At 44.6% G+C, this 21,807-nt stretch overlaps 1 protein-coding gene across 4 annotated transcripts in view; it reads left to right on the top strand.

Annotated features, from left to right (window-relative positions):
* The window catches only part of PLPPR1 (phospholipid phosphatase related 1), a 217,719-nt gene that overhangs the window by 158,690 nt on the left and 37,222 nt on the right, over window positions 1-21,807 (top strand). The window lies entirely within an intron of this gene.

Genomic DNA, 21,807 nt, shown 5'->3' with positions numbered 1-21,807 from the left:
ACCCATGTACCATAGTACATATTTAAATTATAAATCACATTGATCTCCATTCCATAACAAGTATGGAAGCCTTCAAAGTAGAACTCTGGTAACATCCCTAGATAGCATTTTCCTAGAAATATGATGTAATCATGTAATGAATAATAAAATAAGGTTTACGGAGCCAAATTCAACCTCACTCTTCCATTTACAACATGTCCCCTAGCTAATATGAGTTCTGCAGGTAAGCGTGCAGTGGTGATGCTGGGTGTAGAGGAGTGTGTATGTTGTAGGAAAGCAGAACCAAAGCCTGTAGGAACTCCAAAGGAGTTGAAATTGGAACATGGGTTGCCCCAGGAAGTGGGAGAGGGCTTGGGAAATTCAAGGCCTCCCAAGGCCGGTTCTGATGCCCCTGGAGCACGTTGATTAATGACTACCCCATGCTTTCATTACATTACATTAATTTTTGCTCCAAAAGACACATTAGGGCTTATTTTCCAGCTAGGTCTTATTTTCGGGGAATGCATCCATCTGGCTGACAATCTTAACTTATTTGGGAGGTTTATATTGTGAGTATCCTGAAAAATCATGCTAGAGCTTATTTTTCTGGTTGGGTCTTGTTTTGGGGGAAGCACGGTACATCAGGTAGAGCAGGGATGGCGATTCGTAAATGAGGCAATCACACGGATGCTTCACTTAACAGCTATCACAACTTTCGACTAGCAGGCAAGCTTCATTATGGACTACTTGTATAGCGTTCTGAAGATGGATTTACTCCTAAGCTCCATTTCTTATAAGGCTTGTTTGGGTCATAGATGCAGAGGTTATTTTGTCCCCGACTTTAGTTTTTATTTTACTTGCCACTCTTAAGCTTTGCTTTCAAGTAATCAGCAGGTGGTTGCTTCACAAGAAGTCATAAGCAGTTGCTATTATGCAACGTTATATTTTTAAGTAAAAGTGTGTGGGAGATTTGTTTAATGCTGTACACTTATTTTTATTTTTCTTCAGAGTTCTGCCGTTTCATACAAAGGGCATATGCCACACCGAATTTAATTACATATTGTCATCTCTGAGTGAGTAGCTGTGGGAGACGGTTCTTGTTGTGTTTTCCTTTTACCAATTCCTTTTCTACAAAACTACTGATTTGCTGTTTTACTACAAATAATTATCCATTATCCTACCCGTCACTCTCATTTTCAGGAGGTTGTAACCCATGGGTTGGATGTGGAGAGCATGATAGGAGGGTGTGTATCAATTTCTAATTAAACATGAGAGGTTGTTCCTATCAAGGATATGATTATAGAAATAGAAGGAAGAAGAAATCATAATCATGTACCATAGTAATCTCTGGTTTGCGTTCACTAGTGTTCAATAAAGAAGGGTGTGTAGAGGCAAAGTAATTCCCCTTGTGTGGTAAACCACAATAGCTTTCAACTTTCTATTCATAGCATACACTGGTTTGAATGGTAACTCTGTAAACACTCACTAGAAATAAGAAACAACCCCATGAAACCTGGTTGTAAGTTGACATACATAGGATTGAACAATTAGGCTCCCTTTGCTTCTACTTCCAAATGTCACTTTTAATCTTCCATTTTCAACAGAAAAGGCATAGTCTAGGAATCCCTCATTTGCCATGCACAAGAGTCAGATTAACCACTGTGAGAAAATTAAATGAAAGTCTAGTCTTCTTTAGGATATTAAATGATTTTGATGGAGGAGGAAAATGCAAGACACTCTTCAAACAGCATTGTCTGCAAAAAAAAAAAAAATCCCACAAAGCATTAATGCCCCCTGCTGCATAATCTTCCGAAGTTCTGTAGAAGCTTATGCGAGTTTAAATAGAAACACGGATCAGTGGAGCTCAAGGGCTAGCTAATATTCAGCACTTTAATTCTGGGGTTTCTTTTCTTTTTTTTCTTTTAATTAAAGTGAGGGGGAAAGAGCTGTGCAGTGAGATTTAAAGGATACGTTTTAAGGGAATTTTTACAGGAAATCTGGAGCCCTTCTTAAGATAAAAAAAATCAAGCTTTCCCCCCCTAATTTTGTGTGTGTGGGGGTGTTTCCTAATTTTGTGCCTACTAAATTCTATAGAACCAATTATTGTTTGCTTCTTTCTTTTTTTTAAAAAAAATCTTTATTGTTTTCACAAATATTTATCACATGATTTGATCGGTTTTACAGATCTTAATCCACCTTTTGTGTATATCATTAATCCTTTTACATCTTACATTTGATAGTATACATTATACATTTATTTGTTTATTTCATTAATATAATACATTTTCTAGATAATAAAAAAGACATTTGCAAGGTATCTGTTATTTATTCTGTTTGTACTGATACTTTGTATTGTATTATTTTTAGGTTCTCTTTTGAATCCATTCATGCCATTTGTACCATGTTCGTTTCGATTCCTTAATTTTATTTCCCTTAATTGAATTTGTGATTTCATCCATTTCTACACATGTGTATATTTTATCTATTATTAAATTTTCTGTTGGGAGTCTGTTCGTTTTTCCACATTTGCGCTATCGCTATTCTGGTTGCTGTATTTATGTGTGTTATGAGAAGAAGTGTTTGTTTAGAATAGTGTCTCTTCCAAATTCCTAGTAGCATACCTTCTGGGGTATATTCTATTTCTTCTTTGGTAATTTCTATAAGCCATCTTTGAATTGTTTTCCAAGTTTTTTGTAGTTTAGAGCAGGACCACCACATGTGAAAAAAGGTGCCTTTTTCCTTTTTGCATTTCTAGCATGTGTCTTGTAATATTGGATAAATCTTCGCTAGCCTTGCTGGTGGAATTGTTTGCTTCTTTCTACTCCTTAGCATATTTTGGGGAAATCTTGCTGATGGCAGATCCTACCTCTGTCACAGATTGGACCCAATTTGAATTTCTACACAGAAGTACCTTTTCTCAAGTGAAATATTCTTCCAAATTGTTTTATAAATCTCAAATTAGTAAAACTACATACCAATAATACGGAGACTTCTATATATACTGCTTGACAGTGCTTTATAGTCCTTTCTAAGCAGTTTCCAGAGTTGTCATATTTCCCACAACAACGTGGCTCCACATTTTACCAACCTTGGAAGGATGGAAGGCTGAGTCAACCTTGAGCCAGTCATGATCAAACTCCTGGAAGTGGGCAGAATTAGCCTGCGCTACTGCATTCTAACCACTGCACCACCACAGCTTTTGCCACATAGCAATAGCACTTATATACCACTTCACAGTGCTTTACAGCCCCCTCTAAGCTGTTTACAGTGTCAACATATTGCCCCCAACAATCTTGGGTCCTCATTAGTTATGGTTTAATGTCATGTATGGAACTAGACAAGGGACTCAGTGGCTAAGACGTGGAGCTTATCAATCAGAAGTTTGGCAGTTCAGCAGTTCGAGTCCCTAGCGCCACGTAATGAAGTGAGTTCCCATTACTTGTCCCAGCTTCTGCCAACCTAGCAGTTCGAAAGCACATAAAAAATGCAAGTAGAAAAATAGGGACCAATTTAATAAGAAGGCCCACCTGACACTCGAGAGGCGGGAGGGGATGGGACACCGATCTCTGGGGGGGCAGAGGGTCGGAATATTCCAGTGCTGCTGGGGAGAGGCAGATATGGCGGGGGCCATGGAGTTAGCCGTTCCAGGGGAATGAGGGATCGTTGCTTAATAACGATCCCTTGTTTTGGCTCTTGGGTACTGGTGATGAGTGTAACTCTGGCCCTGGACTCAGGTTGCTGCTGCTTAATGCCAGGTCGGTGGTAAATAAAGCTCTCCTCATCCGGGATCTGATCCTGGATGAGGAGGCCGACCGGGCATGTATTACTGAAACCTGGCTGGGCCCAGAGGGAGGTGTTCCTCTCTCTGAAATTTGCCCAGCCGGGTTTCAGATATGGCATCAACCTCGACCCCAGGGAAGGGGGGGAGGAGTGGCTATTATAGCCAGGGAGAGCCTTTGCCTACGTAGACTCATTGCTCTGGAAATCGTGGGTTGCGAGTCACTCTTAGGGGACTTAGGGGTTCAGGTGGGCTTATTTCTCACGTACCTGCCTCCCAGCTGCGTGTCAAAAGCCCTGCCTGTGCTACTCGAGGAGGTAGCCAGGTTGCCGGTGGAGTTCCCCGGACTTATTGTCCTGGGGGACTTCAACCTGCCGTCACTCGGCGAAACCTCTGGGTTGGAACAGGAGTTCATGGCCACCATGACAGTCATGGACCTGACTCAAGTAGTACGGGGTCCAACTCACGAGGGAGGGCATGCACCTGACATGGTATTCCTTTCCGGGCAATTGAGTAATGGTCTGAGAGTAAGGGGCTTAGAAGCATTGCCTTTGTCATGGTCAGACCATTTTCTACTACGGCTTGACTTCCTGGCTCCAATCCTTCCCCGCAGGGAGGCGGCACCAATTAAGATGTTCCGCCCCAGACGCCTGATGGACCCAGAGGGCTTTCAGATGGCGCTTGGGGTTATACCAGAGGCACTTGTCCACAGTTCGGCAGAGTCTCTTGCAGAAGCCTGGAACAAGGCCGCAGAGGAGGTTCTTGACCGGATTGCGCCTCTGCGACCTCTCCGTGGTGCTAGACCCCGTAGAGCTCCATGGTTCAACGAGGAGCTCCGGGATTTGAAACGCCAGAAGAGACGTCTAGAGAAGCGATGGAGGAAGAGTAGGTCTGAATCTGATCAAACACTTGTAAGAGCTTTTATTAAGACTTACAAAGTGGCGCTCAAGGCGGCAAGATGCGCGTACCATGCCGCCTTGATTGCATCAGCGGAATCCCGCCTGGCCACTCTGTTTAGGGTGACCTGCTCCCTTCTTAATCAGGAGGGAGTTGGGGAGCCCTTGCAGAGCAGTGCCAAGGATTTTAACACGTTTTTCGCTGATAAAATCGCTCAGATCCGGGCCGATCTCGACTCCAATTGGGAAACAGAGTCGACTGATAACGAGTCAGTCGAGGTGACTGGGGCACGTACTTGTCCACCCGTCTGGGAGGAGTTTGATCTGGTGACACCTGATGAAGTGGACAAGGCCATTGGATCTGTGAGTTCCACCACCTGTTTACTGGATTTGTGTCCCTCCTGGTTGGTCTCGGCCAGCAGGGAGGTGACACGGAGCTGGGTCCAGGAGATTACCAACGCTTCCTTGGGGAGGGGAGTTTTTCCAACTCTCTATAAAGAGGCGCTTGTGCGCCCCCTCCTCAAGAAGCCCTCCCTGGACCCACCCGTACTTAATAACTATCGCCCAGTCTCCAACCTTCCCTTTATGGGGAAGGTTGTTGAGAAGGTGGTGGCACTCCAGCTCCAATGGTCCTTGGAAGAAGCCGATTATCTAGGTCCCCAGCAGTCGGGTTTCAGACCCGGTTACAGCACGGAAACTGCTTTGGTCGCGTTTATGGATGATCTCTGGCGGGCCCAGCACAGTGGTTTATCCTCTGTCCTGGTGCTCCTTGACCTCTCAGCGGCTTTCGATACCATCGGCCATGGTATCCTTCTGCACCGGCTGGAGGGGTTGGGAGTGGGGGGCACTGTTCTTCAGTGGTTCTCCTACCTCTCCGGCCGGTCGCAGTCGGTGTTAGTGGGGGCTCAGAGGTTGGCTCCAAGGTCTCTCCCTTGTGGGGTGCCTCAGGGGTCGGTCCTCTCCCCCCTGCTATTTAATATCTACATGAAACCGCTGGGTGAGATCATCCGAGGGCATGGGGTGAGGTATCATCAGTACGCTGATGATACCCAGCTTTACATCTCCACCCCATGTCTAGTCAATGAAGCAGCGGAAGTGATGTGCCGGTGTCTGGAGGTTGTTGGGGCCTGGATGGGTGTCAACAGACTCAAACTCAACCCAGATAAGACGGAGTGGCTGTGGGTCCTGCCTCCCAAGGACAATTCCATCTGTCCGTCCATTACCCTGGGGGGGGGAATTATTGACCCCCTCAGAGAGGGTCCACAACTTGGGCGTCCTCCTCGACCCACAGCTCACATTAGAGAACCATCTTTCAGCTGTGGCGAGGGGGGCGTTTGCCCAGGTTCACCTGGTGCACCAGTTGCGGCCCTATCTGAACCGGGACTCATTGCTCACAGTCACTCATGCCCTCATCACCTCGAGGTTCGACTACTGTAACGCTCTCTACATGGGGCTACCTTTGAAAAATGTTCGGAAACTTCAGATCGTGCAGAATGCAGCTGCGAGAGCAGTCATGGGCTTACCTAGGTATGCCCATGTTTTGCCATCACTCCGCAGTCTGCATTGGTTGCCGATCAATTTCCGGTCACAATTCAAAGTGTTGGTTATGACCTTTAAAGCCCTTCATGGCATTGGACCAGAATACCTTGGAGACCGCCTTCTGCCGCACGAATCCCAGCGACCGATTAGGTCCCACAGAGTGGGCCTTCTCCGGGTCCCGTCAACTAAACAATGTCGGTTGGCGGGCCCCAGGGGAAGAGCCTTCTCTGTGGCAGCCCCGACTCTCTGGAACCAACTCCCCCCGGAGATTAGAACTGCCCCTACTCTCCCTGCCTTCCGTAAAGTTCTTAAAACCCACCTTTGCCGTCCGGCATGGGGGGAACTGAAACATCTCCCCCGGGCATGTACAATTTATGTATGGTATGTTTGTGTGTGTGCTTGTTAGTATATTGGGGTTCTTTTTAAACTTTTTTAGATATTTAAATTTATTTGGATTTGTTACGATTTGTTTATGCCTTGTTGTGAGCCGCCCTGAGTCCGCGGAGAGGGGCGGCATACAAATCTAAATAATAAATAATAATAAATAAATAAGGCAGCAGGGCTTTGTGTGCCTTTGGCATTTAGTCATGCCGGCCAATGACCATGAAGATGGCTTTAGATAGCGCTGGTTCTTCAGCTTTGAAACGGAGATGAGCTGGAAACAACTAGCACGCATATGTATGGGAACCTTTACCTGTATGGAACTAGACATTGACAAAGTGTTTGATAGATAGATAAAAACTACCTATTTTTAGTTTAGTGTCATGTTTACATACAAGTATGTTTGTGTATGACAAAATTGATGGTCCCATGGAAGAAAACCAACATATATTTGCCTATGTTAAGCTATAGCTGAAATCCTTCTTCAAATTAGATCATGATCAGCTGCTTCAGTTCAGCTTCTATGGACGATCCTCAAACTTACTGCTATTGGTTTAACAATAGTAGAAGTTATGACATCCTTGGAAAAAGTTATTTATGATCCTCAAAGTTACAACCATTACACTGCTCCACATTCACATGATCACATTTTGTATTTTTAGCAATCATCCTGCATTTAACACAGTTGCATCATCTTGCGATCTCGTCATTGTGATTTGCAACTTTCCTAACTAGCTTTTCAACCAACAAAGTCAGTTAGGGAAGCCAGATTTGCTTAACAATTGTGCAAATCTCTTGGCGTCCTTATGATTCGCCCAATGACCAGTGTTCCTTCTAATTTTTTTTGGGGGGGGGTGGAAAAGTATAGTGTCTGAGTGGCAGTCCCTTTGGGACTGGGCGGCACAGAAATAATAAATAAATAAACAAACAAACAAACACAAATAAATAAAAAATCCACCCTGTTTTGCCTCAGAGAATTTCAAAATAAAATACTGTACTGTGTGTCTATAACAGTGAGCTCATAATAAGGCAACTCTATCAATATCAAAATGCCACTTAAATAGTTGAGCTAGTTTCAAACTAGATTTTGATTTTCTTTCTCTCTTCCTTACTTCCATTCTTTTTCTTTCTCTTTTCCTTCCTCTCTTTTTTCTATCTGTTTCTCTCTCTTCCTCTCTTCCTCTCTCTCTCCTTCCCTCTCTCTTTCCCTCTCGGCTTCTGGGCAGGTTTGGAAAACTCTGAGTTGATGATGATTTTTAAGTGAGCGATTGCTCACTGCTCAGCTTAGAGGGAACTATGCCAATGACTATTGTAAAAATGGTCATAAAGTCAGGTCTAATCACATGATGACTTGTTTAAGAACCCATGTTGCTAGCAACTGAAACCCCAGTCCCAATTGTGGCCCTAAATCAAGAATCACCTGTATTTTTTTCCTCAATCCCAGTATAGTGAAACAGCTAGTGGGTCTAAAACAATTGCAAATAAAGCCCTCTGTAACCAGTCTGCATGCATAGACAATTAAAATAGGAAGATGAACTATGCAAGCCATTCTTCATCCAGACTCTCTCCCTATTCAATTTCACAAAAGGTGGAAAGAGACTATGTGAGTGAAGTTTGTCCAAATGCAAATCAATTTCTCAGGTGATTATGCCATTTGACAAACTTTTCATTCATAGGAGCATGATCAGGCAGGGGTTGCTACTTTCCACCATTACTGGAATGATGAGCACACAGCTGCACATTGTTAGTGTGCATGCACATGTGTCCCAGAAAGATTTTGTTTTTGCACATGCTCAGGAAGCAAAATCTCTTGAGAGGATGTGCGCATGCGAGATTTTGGTGATTTTTTTGCTTCCACGCATGCGCAGAAGCAAAAATTTGTCAAAATCTTGCACATGTCCTTTCACAAGATTTTGCTTCCTGAGCATGCACAGAAGCAAAATCTCGCCCAGGCACACACGCACGCCGGCAACATGGAGTAGCGCGCGCAGCTCCATTTTCATTACCGTTACAGAGTGTGGCCCGTACCAGCTAGCAACCCATTACTAAGTGTGATATATACTTTCCAGAGAATGCATAGCTTTTTGGGGGGGGGATATAAATTTTTATTATTTTTCCACACCTTATCCACACCTTCCACACCAATCAGCCGTGACGAATACCTTGCGAGAGGTCCCCGAACATGCCTTCCAGGGCTCGTACCAGTGATGGCAGAGTCTCTGGAAAAAATGTGTAGAAGCCCAAGGACAGTACTTTGAAGAATTTTAAGTATTTGTGCAAATCTGTTCAATAAATTACTTTTTTAAAAAATACCGGTAATTGCATTACTTTTGGAACGCACCCTGTAGCTGTCCTTAAGAGAAGATCTTCTTTCCTAGTGTCAAGACAATACCTCTCTCTCTCTCTCTCTCTCTCTTTCCATTGTAGTATTGCATTCTCCGTACTGAAGGAGCGGGTCCAGCAGTCACATGGGTTGCTCATGTCCAATCCGGTGGAACTGAGCCTAGTATTAAAAAAGCTTGCCGGATCCGCCCCTTCCCCAGAATTCGCTCAGTTCGCATATCCTGCGGTTGTATTGTGATAGCTCGTTCAACATTCTAACACCTTCCCTTCGATCTTTCCTTCAAAAAGTAGTAAGATTTATTGTCTTTATTTATTTACTTGCACTAATTGCGCCAGCCGTTTAAAAGAAAAAAAGACAAAAAGCGGCTCGGCTTTTTTCCTTGGGAGAAGTTGCGGTTTCGTTTTCCCCCGGCGGTTTTGCTGGTTACGATTCCTGCGGCCGCTTGTGGATTCTTCAAATCCTTTGGCCTGGAGGTCCTGGTGCAAGTATTTATCTATTGAATTATTGATTATTTATTGTATACAAATATTTAAGGGCTTAAGAAATACCTCCTGCGGAGTGAGACGCCTTCCAGTCTCCTGGACTTAGTCGATCGCTTTTCCTTTAAGAAATTCTACGGAGCGATTTTTTTCGGCGCGAAGGCCTTCGCGCCCCTTTTTTAAATCTAGGCCTCTCGTGTTGGCCTCCTGCCAGCCGCGTAGGCCTCAGTCCACCGCGTGGATCCCGGAGCGGGCCTTGGGGGTCCCAGGCTAAATTCTCCACCGGCTAAGCCTCCAACCAGAGTGCCTTGGTTTACTTAATTATAAAGTTTAGGGAGGCTGGCCCCGCTGGATTTGGGGGCACGAACTCTGGGTTTGCCCAGATTGTCCTCAAGTTTCAGCAGCTTCGAGGCCTCGAAGCAGGATCCATTCCTCTTGGGAAGTCCTTGAAATTCTTCTCCTTATTATTCAGTTATTGGCTCAGCCTTGTCTTCTGTTAATTGTCAGACTATGGCTACTTTTCCCAAGAGAGGCACAACTAAAGGTCCCAGAGAGGCCAGGCCTACAGGCGATGAGATTACTAGTATCCCCCAGGCCTCTTCCTCCTCTTCTCCAGGGGCCCGCCCCTCGACCAAGGTCACCAGGGCCGAGAAGAGAAGGGACCTAGCCCTACAAAAAATCCATGACAAATCAGCAAAACGTTTGAAAGTGCAGGCCCAAGTAATCAGTAGTCAAGACCCACCAGAGGCCTCTAGTCTGCCTCCTTCTGGGGTCCCTGTGTTATCTCTGGATGAGCCAAACCTAGACAGACCCCAACCTAACCTATGGGGCATAGGTCCAGAGGAACCAGATATTATTGAAGATTCCCCCCAGCCAGGATCCTCCCAGGTCTTTAGGGATTCTTCTGCCATTTCTGCTGATATTTCCAGTTTACCTCCTGAGTTCCAATCTATTTTTGCTGTGTTGTCCAAAGCCATTGATGCCAAACTCTCCACCATCAATGAGCTTCCCTTACCTCTTCCTCCTTCTCGTCCCTCCCGCCCTTTGGGTTCCTCCCCAGCGGTCAGAGCTCCTATTCAGGATGATTCAGAATCCTCCCAGGATGAATATGAGGATGTAGAGGAGGATGAGGACCCTTTCCAGGGATTATCAGATGATGAGGAATCCCAAATAAAGGTCCCTCCTCCAATTACTATTTTTCCTTCTCAATTATTCAAATCTCTCCTCCTCAAAGCTAGAATTTCTACGGGATTAGCGGCCCAGGAGAAACAAGCCTCCACTTCCACTGATCCCCCGGAGGAGAATTTACCTTACTTCACAGAGGAACAGGAGGATAACGAGGTAATTCCTATGCCTAAATTGTTTAAAGATGCCTTACTCAAACAGTGGGATTTTCCAGCCTCTGGCCTTAATCCCTCCACCAAGGACAGAAAGTTGTATAAACTCTCCTCTTCCTATGAAGAGCTTCTATCCTTTCCCAAACCAGATGAACCTGTCAAGATTCTTCACTCGGCAGCGGCTGTGCCAGGCGAGGCGGAGGAAGTCCTCCGCCCAGAGGACAAGCGCATCGAGCAAATGCTCAAAAGAGGATTCACCGCTGATTCCTGGGCCATTAAAAGTTCTGCAGCGGCCTCCTTTTTCTCCAGAGCCATGCTGCTGTGGCTTCGCCAACTTCAACAGCACATTCCTCCCGATGACTTGAGAGGTCAACAAGACTTCAACAAGGTCTTTGCAGCTGCCCAGTACGTGGCTGATGCCACCTTGCAATCTACTAGATTTTCTGCTAAGTCTATTGCAGCTTCTACAACGGCAAGAAGACTCCTATGGATTCGCCCTTGGCAAGCGGGAGTTCGCCAAAAGTGGCAGTTATCCCAGGGCCCCTTAAAGCGCGACCTTCTCTTCGGTGATCTTCTGGATCCACTCCTCACGGAGACAGACCACGGACAAGAAGAAGGTTTTGGGTCCAACCACGAAAAAGGCTACCAAAACGCAGTCCTTTCGTCGCCCAGGGCGCCAGCAAGATCAAGCGGCTTCCTATCAGAGATCTCCAGGTCAGTATTCCCCCCGCTTTCGTTCCCAAGGTAGGAACTCCAGGGGTAGAGGGTTTCGCTTCCAAAGGGGAGCTTCCTCTAACAGGGCTTCAAAAAAACCTAGATGGTAATCTTACCTCCATTCCCATAGGGGGTCGCCTAGCTCATTTCGCCTCTAATTGGCGTCTCACCTCCAAGGACCCTTGGGTCATTGACACAGTTCAAACAGGCCTTCTTTTAGAATTTATTTCTCCTCCCCCTAAACGTTTTATTTCCTGCCCTTCTCCCAGGTCATCCTCAGATTGTAACCGTATGGAGGAGGCCATTTCTCATCTATTGTCCATCAGAGCCATTCAACCGGTCCCTTCCGGTCAGAAGGGCCTAGGTTTTTACTCCATCCTATTTATGGTTCCAAAGTCCTCCGGAGGTTGGAGAGCCATTTTGGATTTAAAGAAACTAAACCTATTCATCAAATATAGGAAGTTTAAGATGCACTCCTTGTCTTCTATTTTGGCCGCCATTCACTCGGGAGATTTCATGGTCTCCTTAGACCTCACTGAGGCCTACCTTCACATTCCTATAGCCAAATGCCACAGAAAATTTTTACGTTTTTCCTTTCAAGGCAGGCATTTCCAGTATAGGGCGATGCCATTTGGCCTTTCCTCGGCCCCTCGGGTCTTTACAAAGCTCTTGGGGTCCCTGGCGGCCTATATCCGGGCGTCTCCCATCCACATTTTATGTTATCTTGATGATATTTTGATTCATGGGAACTCCCTAGAGAGAGTGAAAACAGACCTTTCTGTCACCATGTCAGTCCTCCAGGACCATGGATTTTCCATCAACTTTGATAAAAGTCACCTCCAACCTTCCACATCCATTTCTCACCTGGGATCCATTATTGATTCAAAATCCTCCCAGGTTTTTCTCTCTCCCGAGAGAAAACTCAGTATAGTGGAGTTAATTTCTAACAGTTTATCTAATTCTTCAGTATCCATAGTTACTCTATCTTCCCTTTTGGGGAAGATGGTGTCATGCATAGGCATCATTCCCTGGGCTCGCCTTCATGCTAGGGAACTCCAGTGGCTCCTGTTGCCTTTTCAGAGATCGGGGCACAGCAACTCAAATCGACGCATTGTCATCCCACTGAGTGTTCGCAGATCCTTCAAGTGGTGGAAGTCTCCGGCCATGGACAGAGGATCCCCGTTCAGGTGCCCGGATCAATTTGTCATCACCACAGATGCCAGTCTATCGGGATGGGGCGCCCACGCCCAGGGGATGATAGCCCAGGGCACGTGGTCCCCGGAGGAAGCTTCCAGGCCAATCAATTGGCTAGAGTTAAGAGCCGTTTCCCTGGCTCTGAAGCATTTCTCTCCTCGCATTCCCAACCGGCACGTTCTCATTTTCACCGACAACATTGCCACAAAAAGCCATATCTGCAGACAGGGGGGCACGAGATCCAAGGCTCTCATGAGGGAGGCCCTCAAGTTGGGCCTTTGGGCGGAAAAACATCTCCAGTCGCTCCTAGCCGATCACATCTCGGGGAGTCTCAACGTCCAGGCGGATTGGCTATCCCGAGCAACGATAGACCCAGGAGAGTGGAACCTCCATCAAGACCTGTTCCATCAAATCACTCTCAGATTCGGCCTACCAATTCTGGATCTCTTCGCGACCAATGCGAACGCCCAACTCCCTCGCTTCTATTCCAGATTTCCATCCCCGGGAGCGGAAGCAATCAATGCCCTCCGGAGTCCATGGCCTCCAGGCCTACTCTACGCATTTCCTCCAATTCCAATCCTCCCGGACGTGATTCACAAGGTCCTCACCGAGAGGGCCCGAGTAATCGTAATCGCCCCCCATTGGCCCCGCTGGCCCTGGTTCGCGGATCTCCAACAGCTGTCCGTCCAGGACCCTTGGCGACTCCCCGTTTCGGGGGATATGCTGCGGCAGGGGGCCTCTTTCCATCCAGACCCGGAGTGGTTCCACCTCACCGCCTGGCTGTTATCAGGAGAGATTTAGAACTGCGTGGTCATGACCCCGATTCAGTGGAGGTCATTTTAAAGGCCAGAAGGGGTTCGACCAATCGAATCTACGACCACACGTGGTCCAAGTTTCACCAGTGGTGTCTACAGGAAGGTCTCTCCCCTCTGTGCATCCCCATACACAGAATTATTTCCTTCCTTATGCAAGGCTTCCATAAAGGACTTTCCACCAGCACCCTCCGGCGTCATCTGGCAGCCATTTCATCTGTCCTAGGGGGCCCCCGCAGACAGCCTCTCCGATCCTTCCCTGAAGTTCAGGAATTCCTCAAGGGCATAGCCAACCTCAGACCTTCCAAGGTCCACAGGTATCCTTCCTGGGATTTGCCACGGGTTCTCCATTCCCTCACGCAGGCACCATACGAACCCCTAAAATCGGCGTCCCTCAGGTACCTATCCTTTAAGGTAGCATTTCTGGTGGCTATTACCTCTGCCCGACGCATTTCGGAGCTGGCTGCCCTCTCAATCAGGCAGGACCTTTGTCAATTCCATCAGGACAAGGTAGTCTTGCGACTGGACCCCACCTTCTTACCCAAGGTCAGTTCCATGTTCCACAGATCTCAGGATATTGTCCTACCTTCCTTCTGCCTCCAACGAGACCATCCCTTGGCAATTAGATGGCACACCCTGGATCTCACCAGAGCGCTGAGAATATATATCCAACGCACAGGACCCTTTCGGAGGTCAGAAGCACTTTTTGTAGCCTATCATCCCAGAGTCATGGGGGCCAAAGTGTCTTCTACAGTAATAGGCCGTTGGATCAGAGGGACTATATCTAAGGCCTATGAGTCGGCCTCCCTCTCAGTTCCAAGGAACATCACAGCGCATTCCACCAGGAGCGCAGCCACCTCGGCCGCTTGGGCGACTCAAGCCCCGTTGGAGGAGGTCTGCAAAGCAGCCACTTGGGCCTCGCCAAATTCCTTCATCAGGCACTACAAAATTGATTCTTACGCTTCAGCGGACGCTGCCTTCGGCAGAAGGGTACTCCAATCCGTTATCTCACACGATAGCAAGCTAATCCCACCCTAGGGACCATCTATTGGGTATGTCCCATGTGACTGCTGGACCCGCTCCTTCAGTACGGAGAATAGGCGTTGATTGCTTACCTGAACGCCTCTTCTCGTACGGTGAGCGGGTACAGCAGTCACTTCCCGCCCTTGTATGTGTCTTCTTTACCTTTCTATATCTTTCCTTCCTCTAACAATGAGAGTTGAACACTACAGAGCTTCACAACTGAGCCTAGTCTATGGATTCGCGAATTCTGGGGAAGGGGCGGATCCGGCAAGCTTTTTTAATACTAGGCTCAGTTCCACCGGATTGGACATGAGCAACCCATGTGACTGCTGTACCCGCTCACCGTACGAGAAGAGGCGTTCAGGTAAGCAATCAACGCCTATTCTCTGGCAAAACTGCAGATTCTTGCAGATGATTAGACCAGACAGCCATCTGTTTGGTTGGCATTACTCCCAACTTGGCCTAGCAGAGAAAAGAGAGGAAAGTGAGGTTGCAGTAGGGTTTTTTTGGGTGTGTGTGTTGTGGTTGGCTCTGGGCCAGCTCATGCTCCAAGGACTGTGGAGGTTGATGTGGGAGAATCCTCCCATTGTCAGAGGCCAGTTTTGCTTCCGACTGCTTCTGACAGCGAAGCGTCTGTAGAAGATAATGAAAGTGAAGGGGAATCCTCAGAGGAGGTAATTGCAGGCAGCCTATTAGAGAGTTGTCCCGTGAGTGATTCATCATCATTATCATCAGTGGATTCGGAAGGGGAGACATTCTTTGATGTTCGCAGACGCAGGGCAATGTCAAGGAGAGAGCAACTGCGTAAATACTACAGGAAATAAGGGAGAGCACCTGTGGATGGGGGTAATTAGGCTAATGGGGCAGCTGTTAAATTGCCAGCGTTCTTGCATCTGGGTGTGGAAATTTATCTGTTCGGTGAAGGAGAGAAGTGTACTTTGAATCAGGATTCTACAAAGAACTGTTTCCAGGACATTTGGACTACTTCACAGTTAAGTTTGTGACTTGAGAACTCTTGAAGGAGGGTGGCTGTGATGTCTTTGCAGCTGCCTTTTATCTGCTTTGTGTTTGTTTGTTTGTTGTTCTTCACAGCATTCAAGGCTGTTTGTTTTATTTATTTATTTATTTATTTATTTATTTATTTATTTATTTATTTATTTATTTTGGCTAACAACAGTAATGAAACAGTATATGACAATAATCCAATACTAAAAACAGTTAAAAACCCATTATATAAAAACCAAACATACATACGGACATACCATGCATAAAATTGTAAAGGCCTAGGGGGAAAGTGTATCTCAATTCCCCCATGCCTGGCGGCAGAGGTGGGTTTTAAGCAGCTTACGAAAGGCAAGGAGGGTGGGTGGGGGCAATTCTAATCTCTGGGGGAGTTGGTTCCAGAGGGCCGGGGCCGCCACAGAGAAGGCTTTTCCACAGAGAAGCCTTATCCTCCGGTTTAGTGAAGGGGGGGGGGAAAGTTGTGACACATCACATGATGACGTGATACTGCGAGTTTGACACCCCTGGTGTAAGGTGAAGGGATTGTAAGGGCAGTGATTGCTAAAAAAAATAACTATTTTCTAAAAACTAACTATTTGATCAATTGCTTTAGTGTATGGCAGTGGTTCTCAACCTGGAGGTCAGGACCCTTTGAGGGCTCGAATGACCATTTCACAGGTGTCGCCTAAGAACATGGGAAAAGACAAATTTCACATGGTGTTAGGAACTAAAGCTTCTATTCTGGTGTCTTGGGACATATTTTTACAATCCAACCAATCGGGCCTTTAGAGTTGCCAATCAACTTAAAGCTCTGTTGGGAGAATTGGTGCTAGACTTATGGTTGGGTGTCACCACAACATGAGGAATTGTATTAAGGGGTCGCGGCATTAGAAAGGTTTAGAACCACTGCTCAATGGCACATTTTAATTTAAAATTCAGGATACAGACTTTTGTCTGCACGCATAAAATAACAAAAGTTGTGACTTGTTCTTATACTTTTGTTAGCATGTTGATATGAACAGTAATTTGAAAATTAATTCAACATTGATGTAGGTCCGTGATGGTGAACCTATGGTACATGTGCCAGAGGTGGCAGGCGGAGCCCTCTCTGTGGGAATGCACACCGTCGCCAGCTGCTCTTCTGATTTCTGGTGTGCATGTGCCAGCTGGTCTTCGCAGAAATCGGAGCGCCGGAGTATGGCCAAAAAAATCCCTCCAAAATGGGCATGTGTGCGCTAGCAAGCTGATCTTTGGGCTTCCGGTGCTCCAGCTCAGGCACATGCATGCATGTTCTGGTTTGGGTACTCGGTGCCAAAAAGATTTGCCATCACTGATGTAGGTTAAAGTGGCATTTAGCTTTTCACATCACACTACTCTGTTATGCTTGGCTTGGCATCAATTTCTATTCCAAGATGTGTGTTTTTTTAACCTTTTCAAGCTATTATCAAGCCATCCCCTGTTCTTATGCCCTTGCGTCTGATTGTTTCTTGAGAGCCATGGTGGCGCAGTGGTTTGAATGCAGTATTGCAGGCTAATTCTGCTGACTGCCAGCAGTTTGGTTCTCACGAGGCTCAAGGTTGACTCAGACTTCCATCCTTTCAAGATGGGTAAAATAAGGGCCCATATTGTTGGGGTAATATGCTGGGGTAATACACTTAGATAGGGCTCTAAAGCGGTCTATAAGTCTCAGTGCTATTGTTATTGTGAAGAACTTGGCACTTGTCTGTTAAATTTCATCATTTTACCTTCAGCATATTTTTCAGTCTTATCAAAATTATATTGAACTTTTCAACTACTTATTATGAGTATATTAATCCCAGCCAATTTTTGATGATCTACAGAGTTGAGAAGTACAGTGGTACCTCTTTATACGAACTTAATTGGTTCCAGGAGGAGGTTCGTAAAGTGAAAAGTTCGTAAGATGAAACAATGTTTCCCATAGGAATCAATGTAAAAGCAAATAATGCGTGTAAATCCTTCAGGAAAATCCCAAACTTTAGAAGGGAGGCGAACAGAGGGCAGGGAGGAGAAGTTAAAGGGGGCAGGTGGAAGAAGCAAGGCTAGGCTAAAGGGTGAGTGGGAAGGAAGAAAGGCAAGGTGGGCGCCCCTCCCTTTTCTTTTTTCAAAAGACACAGTTTCAGTGCTTTTGCAAGCATGCAAAATCTTTACTCCTCCAAGCTGCCCCTCCCTTTTCTTTCTTCAAAAAGGGGGGGGGAAGAAACCCCTTCATCCCAGCAGCAGCTGCTTGGGTTCGTAAGGTGAAAATACTTCGGAAGAAGAGGCAAAAAAATCTTAAACACCGGGTTCGTATCTTGAAAAGTTTGTTAGAAGAGGCGTTCGTAAGATGAGGTACCACTGTATTCCTTTGTTCACAGAGAAGCTGTTATACTAATTTTTTCCCCTTTTATTTTGAACATATCTAAATATATCCTTTTAAAATAATTCTTAGCAGCTTTTGCTAACCTCATTTCCTTTTGAATTTTTGGTTTCATGACATTACCTGTACATATCTGGGCTATCTGTGAAGTGGCCCTCTTCCCATTATATTTTTGTTTTTTTGTTTGTTCCTAATAGACAATCCTTTAATCTCCTGTTCTTCTCTTACTTTTATTAGTTGGCATTAATTGGCATAAAAGTCCAATAAATAAACAAACAAATAAATAAATTAGTAGGGTTTCTAATGTTAGTATAAACAAGAGGAGATGGTGGACATCCCTGCCTAACCCCTTTTTGCATTTCAAATTTCTCAGTGCATTCGCCATTTAATACTTGCGATTTGTTTGGAATAAGTTGATTGTATTAATTTTGTAAATTGCATCCCAAATATTCATCATCTCTAATTAGTGTGTGATAAATTTCCAAGTAACATTGCATTAGCTTTCTTCTATATAATACTACTTATCATTATTCTGAATTCATTAAAATCAGTACTGTTATGTCTCTGTAAGCCGTTTCGAAAACAAACGCTGATTGGCTAAGACGCAGCAAGTCAAATGGACTTGCCGCCAATTTTAACGAACTGTCAAAAGTTTCCCGCTTTCCCGAATAGTATAAATAGCCGCGGTTTCAAGCCATTGTCTCAATTGGAGACGGAGAGTTGAGCTGATCACTTCTAGTTGTCTATCCGGAGACTGGAGACCACGGGCTAATAATCATTAATAGCCCGTGGTCTCCAGTCTCCGGATTTAACAAATACCATCCTGGATAGGTGGGTTGGACTGAGAGAAATTTACTGGCTTATCACTTATCTGACTTAGACTAGAATTCACAGTTTCTCAGTTTCTAGCTGGATGCCCTAACTACTAGACCAAACTGACTTGTTTCTGAAAGTACGTCGATGGCAACACAAACGTTCTTTTGCATTGTCATTTAGTTTCCGTTGTCAACTATGTCTTCCACAATGACAAATATGTCAAGTCTTAGAAAGCTAGTAGTCTTAGAAAGCTAGTGTGGTTGGGCAGTAGGAAAAGCAAGTAAGATGCTTGGCTGCATAGAGGTATAACAAGCAGGAAGAGGGAGATTGTGATCCCCTTATATAGAGAACTGGTGGGACCACATTTGGAATACTGTGTTCAGTTCTGGAGACCTCACCTACAAAAAGATATTGACAAAATTGAATGGGTCCAAAGACAGGCTACAAGAATGGTGGGAGGTCTTAAGACAAGCATAAAACGTATCAGGAAAGACTTCATGAACTCAATCTGTATAGTCTGGAGGACAGAAGGAAAAGGGGGGACATGATCGAAACATTTAAATATATCAAAGGGTTAAATAAGGTCCAGGAAGGAAGTGTTTTTAATAGGAAAGTGAACACAAGAACAAGGGGACACAATCTGAAGTTAGTTGGGGGAAAGATCAAAAGCAACGTGAGAAAATATTATTTCACTGAAAGAGTAGTAGATCCTTGGAACAAACTTCCAGCAGACGTGGTTGGTAAATCCACAGTAACTGAATTTAAACATGCCTGGGATAAACATAGATCCATCCTAAGATAAAATACAAAAAATGTTATAAGGGCAGACTAGATGGACCATGAGGTCTTTTTCTGCCGTCAGTCTTCTATGTTTCTATGTTTCTAGTCTTTTTGGGTTTTTTCCTAAGGTCCAAAGGAGAACGTTGCCAGTAGGGCAAGTTAAGAATATCCTGTTTAAAGACAGATGGAATGTTTATATTTTGAAAAATTAAAATAAAATAAAAAAAACCTTTTTATGTATATAAAAAAGGTAAGAATTTACTGTAAAGATTCTGCTTGGCAGAATTGTATCCAAACAGATATCGGGATATTTTAACATTTCCCACAGAGTATGATTTTGCGCCTCTTTGGGAAATCTGCATTTTGCTTTTGAAAGCAAAATATCTTTTCCTCAGTCGGGAAGGCCATAACGGGCACCAGCAGAAGTGCTGTGTCAGCTGTGCCTCCATTAAGTTCATCCTGAGCCTTTTATAGCATTGACAAATTCATTCAGTTGTATTTCTGATCAATTATTTTCTTCCTGTTGCTTCCTTTCTTCCATTATTTTATTTACTACTTTGTAATTATTATTTTTTTCTGAATGAAATTGACATTGAGTGAGCCTTGTAATTATTTAACATGGCCTGCCAGAAGCTTTTAACAGTCTGCACGAGGAGAAAGCGATTCCTGGGGTTCCAAGTGGGTTTAAATTTAGCACTTTCATCCTGATATTCTGAACTTTTTAAAAGCATTTTGTTAAACTATTTTATGCATGTTGCATATTAATAATTTATGTTGCATGTTAATATTTTGTGTTGTTTTTAATTTGATCATCTTAGTTGTATGTATGCAGGGTAATACTTTGTGTTGCTTTTAATTTATTATGCTGTTAATTTGATCATCCTACTTGGATGGAAAGGGAAGACATAAATCAAATACATTAAACAATCAATCAATCACTTTTAAAAAATCCCAAAATAAAGCATAGTACAGTGGTACCTCATCATACGAACTTAATTGGTTCCAGGAAGAGGTTCGTAAGGTGAAAAGTTCGTAAGATGAAACAATGTTTCCCATAGGAATCAATGTAAAAGCAAATAATGCGTGCAAATCCTTCAGGAAAATCCCAAACTTTAGAAGGGAGGCGAACAGAGGGCAGGGAGGAGCAGCTAAAGGGGGCGGGTGGAAGAAGCAAGGCTAGGCTAAAGGGTGAGTGGGAAGGAAGAAAGGCAAGGGGGGTGCCCCTCCCTTTCCTTTCTTCAAAAGACACCGTTTCAGTTCCTTTGCAAGCACGTTGTTCTCTGCAAAATTTTTCCTCCCCCAAGCTGCCCCTCCCTCCTCCCTTTTCTTTCTTAAAAAGAAACCCTTTCAGTGCCTTTGCAAGCACGTTGTTCTCTGCAAAATGTTTCCTACTCCAAGCAGCCCCTCCCTTTTCTTTCTTCAAAAAAGGGGGGGAAAAGAAACCCCTGCATCCCAGCAGCAGCTGCTTGGGTTCGTAAGGTGAAAATAGTTTGGAAGAAGAGGCAAAAAAATCTTAAACACCGGGTTCGTATCTTGAAAAGTTCGTTAGAAGAGGCGTTTGTAAGATGAGGTACCACTGTACTTTCTATATTCCGGGAGGGAGAAGGAGCTTGACTAATTTCCAAATCAAATTAGCTGGAATATCTCAAATATTTTCCTTAGATCTGTTTCAATAAGAAGGGGTGAGATGGACAGGAAACAGATTGAAAAATAAATAAAATGATAAAGGAACAGAATACTGATGTTGTAAGGAAAATTCTTCTGGGTTCAGTTCCACCTAGAAAAAAAAGACACTAGTTTCATGGAAGTTGCTTGGAAAGAAGGTTTAATGGAGGACAGGAGCACATGGCATGAGCTCCTGAAGAGATAAGAATAGATCACATGCTTCCAGATCTTGGGTGAAGAGAAAACGGACTGAGAGTTTCTTATTTTATGCTCTCTCTTGTGTCCGCCCGCTGTGTTTTTGAGTTCAGGTCTGGCTGAGCCTTGCTGGGTGAAAGTTAATGAAAGTGCTTTGGTCAATTTCTAATATGGCTGTCTGAAGGAGGTAGATCTTTGTTATGTAGAATAGACTGGTCCAGTCTATTAAGAAATATGGGGAAGGGTGAGTGAGTTGAGCCATTCCTTGATGGCACATTGACAAAGATGGAGGCTACTAAGAGTGAGTCTTTTTTTTTTTTGCCTAAAACATATTTCTGGGGACATTCTATATAATATTCTGCCTTTTTGATATTTCCTAGGATATTTCATTTTTCTAGGAGAGGAGTGGGTGCTAACTTCCTATACTGAGAACAACAGTAAAATGCCTCCCACCCGAAAAGAATTCAAGCCCAAATATATGGCATATTCTCTAGAA

The sequence above is a fragment of the Erythrolamprus reginae genome, chromosome 2 (genome assembly GCF_031021105.1).
Source record: "Erythrolamprus reginae isolate rEryReg1 chromosome 2, rEryReg1.hap1, whole genome shotgun sequence".
NCBI classification, from domain to species: Eukaryota; Metazoa; Chordata; class Lepidosauria; order Squamata; family Dipsadidae; genus Erythrolamprus; species Erythrolamprus reginae.
This window is presented reverse-complemented; position numbering and strand designations above follow the sequence as displayed.